Genomic DNA, 10,611 nt, shown 5'->3' with positions numbered 1-10,611 from the left:
TTTTCAGGTGTGTGATGTTCTTAGACCATGTGTGGGCAGCTGAAAGCTTTCCTGTTTCAGGAACAACAAGTAAAAACCTTAAGAGACTTGTCTCATTGTGGAAACAATGTAATAGAGTCTTAAATGAATCCAAGATATTACATAGACTAGTTCCTGGGCTATAGTTCCTGCTCAAAAAATATTTGTTAAATGAATGAAAAGATGAGTGCACAAATGAGTGAGTTTGTACTTTAACATGTGCAGCCTTAATTTAAATAGATATCATACAGACCTTGATTTGCAAAACTTGGACTGTGTTATTTCCATATATTTCTCTGTGACATTTTCTTCGAAAGCAAAAATGTGGATTTTTTAAAAATCTCTGCACCGATTTCCAAAATGTACATGTCACCTACTTACATCAATGGTCTTAAGACACAGGATAAAAGCATACAGTGACTGCTACTATGAGAGCTGTCACGGGGCTGCATGGGCAGACTTCATGCATTAATTTCTTTTTGTTGGTGGTGTTTAGTTTTTATTTCATAATCGTAAAGTGAACTCTGCAAACCAGCTAGATTTGGAAGGGGTAAGGAAAACATGGAATCCAATGAACTGTGTCGAGAGCTCAAAGATTATAAAACATTCCAAGCAGATGGGGGTGGAGGGGTAGACTCCTGAACTACAGAGGGAATGGTCTGGTGGTTAAGATACAACACAAGTCAAATTTATGAGAGTTGTCCACAGTCAGTAATGGTGACCTTCTCGCTGGTCTTGCCATTCCTGGACCTGTAGCACTCCATGGCCGTCACAACATCCATGCCGTCTTTCACCTGGCCGAAGACCACAGGCTTGCCGTCCAGCCACTCGGTCCTGGCAGTGCAGATGAAGAACTGGGAATGGTTTGTGATGGGTCCAGCATTTGCTGTGGACAAGATGCCAGGACCCGTGTGCTTCAGGATGGAATTCTCATCATCAGATTTCTCCCGGTAGATGGACTTGCCGCCTGTGCCACTGTGGCGTGTGAAGTCCCCACCCTGACGCATAAATCCCGGAATAATCCTGTGAAAGCAGGAGCCTTTATAACCAAATCTTTTCTCCCCAGTGTTCAGAGCACAAAAGTTTTCTGCCATCTTTGGAACTTTGTCTGCAAACAGCTCGAAGGAGGCACGTCCCAAAGGCTCACAGCGAAGAACCCGATGGGGCTGACCATGGCCGAGCACCAGAAGGTCCGAGGCAGCGGTGTTGGCGTCTGCGAGGCCTCCAGCATTAATTTCTTGATCCCCACGTCCAAGTTAAATGGCTGCATGAAGATTTCTCCACATGTTCTGGAAAGCAACGTCCAGTTCTGCCTCAGTGGAAAATACCTACTTGGTTTAAATAGGCAGGAGTGACAGTCACGATGGTTTGGCATCCCGTGTGCCACAACACTGACATCCACTCTGACTGCCGCGGGGGATACGCACCTGTGTTAAAACTCACTGGTCTGGGGCTGCCTGCTCCACTAACTTAGGTGGCAGACAACTGTGGATGTCATACTTCTGGAACAGAGTGGGGAGGCAGAGACACATGCCTTCACACCTGTTTGTCCTCAGCTTTTGATGCTGCGGAGGAACACATCTGCCCAATGAATGTAACGTAACAGCTACTTAGTGGCACCTGTGGCAAGGAGGGAAGGGGTTTCTGTCTTAGTTTCACTTATCGACATCCTCCCACTGACCGTCGTTCCTACAGGCCCTCTCTCTAGCTAAGAAGTGGCAATGAAACACATGCACAAGTCCAAAGTCTTACTGGTTGGATGTACGCCCTTGCTCTTGCACTAAATTGTTATTGTAATCTCCCTGCACATCGGTTTTCTCCATCAGTAAATAGGAATGACAATAAAATCAATGTGAATGTTAAGAGAGGTGATTAGGTCATTCACTTAACAAATATTTACTGAGTGCCCGCTGCATGCCAGGAAGCACTGCAGGCCACAGGAACATGGCAGCGATCAGAACAAGCGCCTGTGCTCACATAGCTTGCGTTCTTGTGGAAAGAAACAGATGGCCACACACTTATGGGAGGGGCTGGCGCACAATAAACAGTGGCCTCCACAGTAGGTATGGAGCACTCTCTGGGACCACGGGGGTTAAAAACAGCGATCTCACGCCATTATTCTCTTGAAGATTTGCTCTCCTATTTGTGATTTCTGTATTTTCCAACACAATTGCAATGAAAAAGGATTACTCTGGTACAATATTAACAACAAGAAGAGGGTCGTGACATAATTTAACCAATACCTAACACCACTTTCATGGTGTCTTAATAGTTATGATTCAGGTAATGATTTAATAAACATTAATTGCCTGGGCTATTGCCAGCCTAGAAGCATATTTTCCAGCTTTAGCACAGTGGCCCATTCATTCTCAGTCATTTCGGCATCTCTCATCCTCTGGTCTAGTCTCTATCCTGAACCTCTCCTTTGCAGATGGACAAGACTGTTAATTTTTCAAATCCTCATTTAATTAAAAATTATTTTACATCTTTTTGTCCTTATACAATCAAAAACTCTCAAGCAAACTGCATTATCATTGACCTTCGTATATTTCTTGTTTTAATTTTTTTTAGGCAAACTGTCTTCCCTTTCTAAGCATGAATGCTTTATGACATTTCTATTTTCCCTAACCCTGTATGCACAATGTTATAATTAATACTTTCCTTCTTTCTTCCTTTAATAATCAGAGCATCACCAAATCCCAATGCCTCTTTTTAATGACATGTTTGTCTCCACACAGATTAGTACAGCTTCTAAAAATTCCAGGTCTTCTTCCTTTCCCAAATCCTTTCCCAAAACCATGGTGTTACTGTATTACTGTCATTCCTTTGGAATTACTTTTGTTTACTTTGCTGGGTTACTTTTTTTCTTGCTGATGCTCTTTATTTTTAAACTCCCAAAGTACTCTTTTTGCTTTCCATATTCTTACACAAAATGAAAGCATCTGTTAATTTACCTCATACTTTAAAAAGGAGAGACTCAAAGTTAAAAGTCAAAAGTATTACCACATATCAAGCACTGAAGATATTACTTACAACGAAGCCTATGTAAAATAGATTTTCAAATTTAGCTCTATAGAATTTCACTTTCCCTCAGTACTGAAACAATATCCCCAAGACCACTTGTTACTCACATATATATATGCACGTATATATTGCATATGTATGTATATTGCATATATATATATGTGTGTGCAAGTAACAGATTTACATCACATTTTATTTTGGAAATGTAAACTGGTAGATTTGTATGTGTGTGTATATATATTTAATTTTTTGCACTCTTTCCCCAGACATTCCTGTCACATGGTCTTGATCATGTCAAGACCTTGCATGTCACTCTGACCCCAGCCAGCCTTCTGATACCAGGTGTACGACTTCAGACCACATCACACTGTCTATGAGACTGCTGCCAATCTCTCTTCCTCTCCATCCCTCCCCATTGAAGGCATGGCATGTCTCTGAATCCTGACAAGTTCAGTTAAGCCTTGAGCTATAACAAAACTATACTGAAGACATGAAGAAATATAGTACATAACCAGGCAACACTTCAAACTCTGCACTTTGTTGGCCTGTTCCAGAGACTATGGGCTCCCCCACAGATCTCTACCAGAAATTTCTCTCAATATCAGCACATTTGCCATCAGTTTGTGAGCAAGTTCCTTTCTGCAAACTGTTTTCCATTCTTTGGAATCAAGACCCCAGAGAAAATAAACACAATCTTTTCTGAAGTAAAAGTTTACTCTAAAAATACAACATTCTGTAAGAGAAGAGAACATCTACTTTTCAATACAGAACAGCTCAACTCCTTCCTTTACAAATTCTCCAAAGTGTAACAGGAGCTCGGTCTTAGACCCCCTGGAATGGCTCCTCCAAAAACAGAGGGAAAAATCTCTGAGAGATAAAGGCAGATCTTATCCAGAAAAAACAAAGTGGGTTGGCCGACTTAAAACGTCAACCCCTTTCCCTCTCTTCCCTTGTTTCCCATGTATGGCCGCAAAGCTTCCAAAAAACACTGGGGTGTAGACTCAGAGAAACTTGTTTTGCAGACCTATAACTTGGTTCCAACTCTTTTCTTTACTCCTAATTATGAAACAAGCATTGAGTACTGAACTTGACTGTGATCTCAAGCTGAATATGACATTTTATTTTGGAAATGTAAACTGGAGACCTCAGCCTCAGGACCAGCCAGTCTTCAGTGTGGCTATGATCGTACAGAGCTGAGGCAGAAAAATGGCTGGCAGCGCAATTCTCACATGCTTAGTGTTTAGTGGTTGTAAAGAAACAACAAAAGATATAACCTCGTAAAAGTATACAGTAAGATGCTGTGGAAAAAACCCAAGGGAACTACTGTGGAACTTCCAGACTGGCATGTAGCATGCCTGTTCTATGATAGATGTGAACTAAGTTATCCTCAAAATTTCCTGTTAAAAAGCATCTAAAAATGTCTTATCAATTAGGAATTGGGCAGGAAGCAGATGACACAATAAAGTTGGATAAATTGAAGAGTTTAATAAAGGAACTTTTTACAAGGGTAGGCAGCTTAAGGAAATCACTATTTATAGTGCAGTACCCCTGGGCCAATAATAGTGGAAAGCTCTACTCCCCCAGATTCGAAGGGTCAAGGTGAGAGAACAGTAGTGAAACCAGGAGGTGGAGAGGTCTGTGTGAAGAGGGCAGACTTCTAGGAGCTCCTGACTTTGCTGTGGGGGCACCAGCAGCCCATGGGGATCCCACAGAGTTGAGATCAGTCTAACGGGTTAGCCAAGGCAGCACACACATTGCCACCTCTTGCTCTGATCTCCCACCTTGCTCACTCCCCATGGCTGAGTCCATTAGGATCAATCTATACAATCAGTTTACATGGCACAAGCAGGAGTACAAGGGTGGAGAGGGCATCTGGAGAAGCAAGCCTATGTTCCACTAACGGAGCATTGCTGGTCTTCCATTTCTGCCTTATTTACAACTGCTGCAAGGACTCAGGCCTGACTTTTGATCAGAAACTGAACAGGAAGCCAAGCTGGTCTAATCAAGAGAGAAAAACTGAACCTTAAATTTCATGGTTGATTTATTTCAGATTTCTAAATCAATTCCTCTCTTCCTCTTAAGCCCATAATTCCTAGGACAGGTGTTTCTTTTCTTTCCCCCCAAAGCATTTTGCTATGTATATAAAATTTGACTATTTCGTAGGTAGTAAGTTCTGAAGAATTCTGAGCTGGAGAGTATCAGGCTCTGATTTGCACATTTGAGAGAATACTCTATAGTAGTTCAAAAGATTATATGGAAAGTGACTCATCTAGAGATATTAACACTATATGAGATACTGAAGAGAGTGGAATAGAGAGACGATGATGGCTATGAGAAACTTTTGGAGTTAAAATTAATAGAATTTGGTGATTGATTGAATATGGGCAATAAATTAGGAGGTCAGAATGATTTTTCTTTCAACTCCTGGATTTTAAAAGAGATATAGATGGTTTAGCGGGAGGGCTGGAGAATTGTGCAATTTGGGACATACAGACTTTAACGTACCTATGAAATGTAACAACTGAATACATGCCCATAACACAAAAGGAGATCTGGAAGTTACCATAATGTAGAAAGCAATTAAGGCCATGGTTATAAAGCATCAGGTAAAGGTGGAGAACAGGACAAAGAGAGGCCAAGAATGGAGGCGTTAGCAACAGCATTTTGAGAAATCGGATTTCTTCCTGCTTTAGTGCCATTGCTAACCTTTCCCGTTAGACTGTAAGAGCCACTGGCAGGAACTTGGCCTGTCTTGTTTATGGAGGTATCCTCGACATCTAACGTGGTGTCTGGCACATGGCAAGTACTCAATGTATATTACAGAATGAACAGTGAGTTTGATCTAGTTAATGGGAGAGGATGATCATACTTAGGAGCTGTAGTTATTCAGAGATCACTTCTCTCCCATGGACTCTCTTACCTATACCTTCATAGGACTCCCCACTAAACTTGAAGTTCCTTTTCCTGACTGGCTGTTGCTGGGAATTTATATTATCTTTTTATTTTGCTTCTGTTTCTCAGTTTTTACACGTTTTAATTCTTGCATTTCAAACTTTATTTCAGGTCTATCCTGTAAGAAATAATACATTTTAATAATGCTGTTTTATTCAGTTCTCCCTGTAGAAAAACCTTTTCTCACTTGTGAAACCAGAGGTCCATCCTAAGTGGGGAGAGGAATCACTGCCAACTGACAGAACACATGTGCACATAAACATGGGTGGATAACGTGCCAAGAATCTGAAAGTACTTTACAGACTGTATCTTAAAGTGCTGGTCTCCAAACCAGCGTCACTTACCCTGGGAATACCCCACAATCTTCAAGCGTACATAGGAACGTAAAGGGAAACAATTTCCTGAACTTCAGTTTTTATCTGGCCTCTTACCTAAAACTCATCCATGTAGAACAGTGTCTGTGGTGGGGGCTGTTGGTTCTTTTTTGTTGTTGTTATTGTTGTTTTGTTTTTTAAGATTTTATTTTTATATATATTTTATTAATTATGCCATTACAGTTGTTCTATTTCCCCCTTCATTCCCCTCCACCCTGCACACCCCCTCCCCCACCATTCCTTCCCCTTTAGTTTAAGACCACGTGTCTCAAGTTCTTTAGATTCTATATTTCCCCTACTATTCTTGCCCTCCCCCCCTATTTTCTATCTACTGTCTATGCTACTTATTTTCTGTACCTTCTCCCCCCTTCTCCTCCTCCCACTCCCCTGTTGCTAACCCTCCATGTGATCTTCATTTCTATGGTTCTGCTCCTGATCTAGCTGTCCTCTTAGTTTGCTTTTGTTTTAGGTGTGGTTCTTAATAACTGTGAGTTTGCTGTCCTTTCACTGTTCATCTTTTTTATCTTGTTTTTCTTAGGTAAGTTCCTTTAACTGAAATCATATAATAAGGGCTTGGTGATGATGAACTCCTTGAATTTGATCTTATCTGAGAAGCACTTCCACTCTAAACAAAAGCTTTGCTGGATAGAGCAATCTTGGCTGTAGGTCTTTGGATTTCATGACCTGGAATACTTCTTTCCAGCCCCTTCTTGCCTGTAAGGTCTCTTTTGAGAAATCCACTGACAGTCTGATGGGAACTCCTTTGTAGGTGACTGTCCCTTATCTCTTGATGCTTCTAGAATTCTCTCCTTCATTTTAATCTTGGCTAATGTAATGATGATGTGCCTTGGTTTTGGTTCTAAGTTGCATCTTCGTTACACCAGTCCTCAGAAACTTGAGCTGCACCAGCAGCATCCCGAGTGCTCGTGAAAACCCAGGTTGCTCTCCTGACTCCCCAAAACTCTAATGCAGTAGGGCGGGTTCTGGGGATTTGCATTTCTTACAAGGTCTTAGGTGATGTGAATGCTATTATTTCAGGGAACAAACTTGGAGAACCAAAGGCTCTAGACAATTGTTCTTTACCCACTTTACAAAAAACACCCACCATATCAAACACAGCTCTCATTCACCCTGAGTGTCATGATGTATTCACATGGAATGCAAAAATTGTACAAACAAAAGAATGAATCAAAATGAATGATTCTGATGACATTGTACAAATCAAATCTTTAAGTCAGGTGTTTACAAGAAAAATTTCCAAAGGACTTCACTAAAATGCTAGCTGAGAGAAAAACATTAGATAGAATACCATGTGACTTTTGGCATATAATTCAGAAAGAGGTAAAAAAATTGAGTAGCATTGCACAATAAAACTGTCATTTTTATCTACTTCCATGAACAAGTTTCCTTAGTGTTTAAATTGATAGAAACAAAATAGAAATGGAATTAATGTCATGCCACGACACATTCTTCTTTTAAGTAACACTTACTAATGGAGATGCAAACTGGGGATAAAAATGCCTCTAATCATCTCATTGATGTATTCCTAGTAAAATTTCACAATTGGTATAATCCTTTAAATTTTATAAGAGTATAATACTGTTTTGATCAATATATATCAGTAAAGTACAATTATAAGTCAGTCAGAAGATTTTTAACTTTTACACTTTTATGTTCACAAGAGAACATTCATTTTCATATTAATTTACAAATTTGGATATATATATGTCTGATAGCTTAATCAATAGAAGACTTTCAAGAATATAAATGTATAATATTTGGATAAAATTTCATGGGGAGAACTGAAATAAGGAAAAGTCCAAAATAAGAAAAGAAAAATATAAAGTGTCTGTTAAAAAGTATTTTTAAATGGATGATAGTAGGATTCAAATCATCATGTTATTTAGATTCCACTGACTGTATTTAAAAGAGTAATGTTACCTGTTGACTTTAGAGTGGCAATATTTAAAATGTGCCAAAAAAAATGACATCCTTTGCAATTTTTTAACTTTATGATGAAAAATTTGAGGTTGACAACTTAAAAAGTAACTTTTTTATTTTTAGAGCCAACACTTTTCAAAAATTATTTAAGAATTATTGCTTTAAGGCAGCAAACTTTTCATCTTCAACAGGGATCATTTGAGGAACTCATATGGAACTCTGAATTAAATTCCAATTAAAACCCAGACTTTGCTTATTCTGTAAACATCTCAACAAAAACCAGTTTTGTTCTTGTTTGGCATTTGCTCTTTCTTCTGCAGCTGAGATCCAAACATACAGAAATGAGTAATAATGGGAAAAGATTATACAATCTTGAATGACTCACTCTAAGACATTTATAAAACCTTCAATTTAGACTTGTTTTAGAAAAGAATGATTGGGTGAATTCTGGTTCATTTAGCAAATGGCAATTGTAGGACAATAAAAAGACGACACATGCGTATCAGCACAAAAATATCACTATGAGCCTTTTTCTTCAAAAACCATTTCATTGCATTTGTAATATTAGGAAACAAAAAGAGAAACACATTAAAATATGTTGTTGTTATCATTGAGTCTTTATTTCCTGTTTTTTAAATCATCATTCAAGTACAGTTGCCTCTATTTTCCCCCCACCACTCTTCCTGCCCCACCCACCCCCACCTCCCACCCTCGATCCTACCCCCCTTTGGCTTCGTCCATGTCCTTTATACATGTTCCTTTTAGCCACATGATAATAACGTTTTTGCCTTTATCTAAAATATTTTCCCTTGTGGATTCTATCCTTGGCAGGCATCATGCACAGATAATGCACAAAATCAGCTCTGAACCTTGGGCAACCTATTACCTTTTTTTTCTATTTCTAAGCTTCATAACTTTATTTTACATGATTTATGACTTCTGAGCAATTAGTTCAAGGTTAATCCATTTCCTATTTCCTGCACAGTATTGAAAATTTAGTTAACATCAGCAAAGCTCTATTTGTTATCACATTAAAATGATGTACCCCTCCCTACACAACCTCTCTTTCCTCTTTTCCATTTCAGCTACCCTGGAAGACCACCGCTTCCTAAACAGCCACCAATAGTAGGGGCCCATTCTTCCCCCTGATATGCAACCTTGCCTTTAGACACAAATAGAAAACCACCTCTGGTTGACTTTGAGTAGTGCAGGTCTCCTGGAACTTCTGTCCCAGTATTCTGGGTGATGGAACATCTCAGTTTTTATTATTTGTACCCAGACTAACAAAAATTTGCTTGGTGGAATTATAAACATCCAAAAGGGTATGCACAAGTAATACAAATTAGTATATACTCTTGAAGTTCTGTTTCAAGTTCTGTGTAAAAGATGAGAGATTATAGATTAAAAGGATAAGCTCAGCAAGAAAAAGAATCTCCTTTTCTGAATCTATTCATGCCCATCTTCCCATATGCCTTTGACATTCCAAGAAAGAAACCTCAATAGAATTTTCAACTCACCTTTGTCCTTTTTATATTCTGTACAACTGCAAAACATGTACTGGATTCATTCTTCCAAGTTATCGATAAAGATATCAAATAGAATTGGCTGTGAAACAAACCCCAGGTGTTATATCCAGTATAAGTATTTATGTGGCTGAGACCTGTCTAGTTCATTCTGTGCCAGACCTCAAGAGCTAAGTACAGTGCTTGACATGCAGTAAGTACTTAATAAATAGTAATTGAATTAAAAATGAAAATGTGGATAAATATCTAGGTAGATAGAAACAATGTTTTTTGACATCTGATCATTAATTAAATTAACTTACTAGCCAGTAAGTTTACCTCCTAAATGTATACTAATCAGGAACATAATATGTTATTTTTTTCTTGAGAATATTTTGCAAGCTCTAGAGATTACATGCATCCACTAAAAACTAATTATGTATCTTTGGATGAATAACTTGAGTTCTTGACACCTGATCCCTCATCAGGGGGAGAGTAACAGCGCCCTCAGAGGCTCACTGGGAGATGCTGCACATAAGATACTAAACCTGGAAGCACTCAGTAAATCTGAGCTATCACTTTTCCTACTGCATGTTACTCTCACATTTGAGATCAATGCATAGGTATGTAGATGTAAACATTATCAAAATTATCTCAATGTTTGCAGGTACGTATATAATCACCTCTCTGCTAGCCACATAATCATTTAATCTGAGCAGCTCATACTCTATAATGGAACCAGAATATAAAAATGTTGGTGCATATTAGTATTAAAGTTATAAATAACCAGACCAGTCACA

At 38.9% G+C, this 10,611-nt stretch overlaps 1 pseudogene; it reads right to left on the bottom strand.

Moving 5' to 3' along the window:
• Positions 1-707: 707 nt before the first annotated feature.
• On the bottom strand, positions 708-1,192 carry LOC119047511 (peptidyl-prolyl cis-trans isomerase A-like; annotated as a pseudogene).
• Positions 1,193-10,611: the final 9,419 nt, after the last annotated feature.

The sequence above is a fragment of the Artibeus jamaicensis genome, unplaced genomic scaffold, assembly GCF_021234435.1.
Source record: "Artibeus jamaicensis isolate MK-2021 breed Jamaican fruit bat unplaced genomic scaffold, CSHL_Jam_final contig_373, whole genome shotgun sequence".
Taxonomy (NCBI): domain Eukaryota; kingdom Metazoa; phylum Chordata; class Mammalia; order Chiroptera; family Phyllostomidae; genus Artibeus; species Artibeus jamaicensis.
Note: the sequence above shows the minus strand (reverse complement) of the source record. Positions and strands in the feature narration are given on the sequence as shown.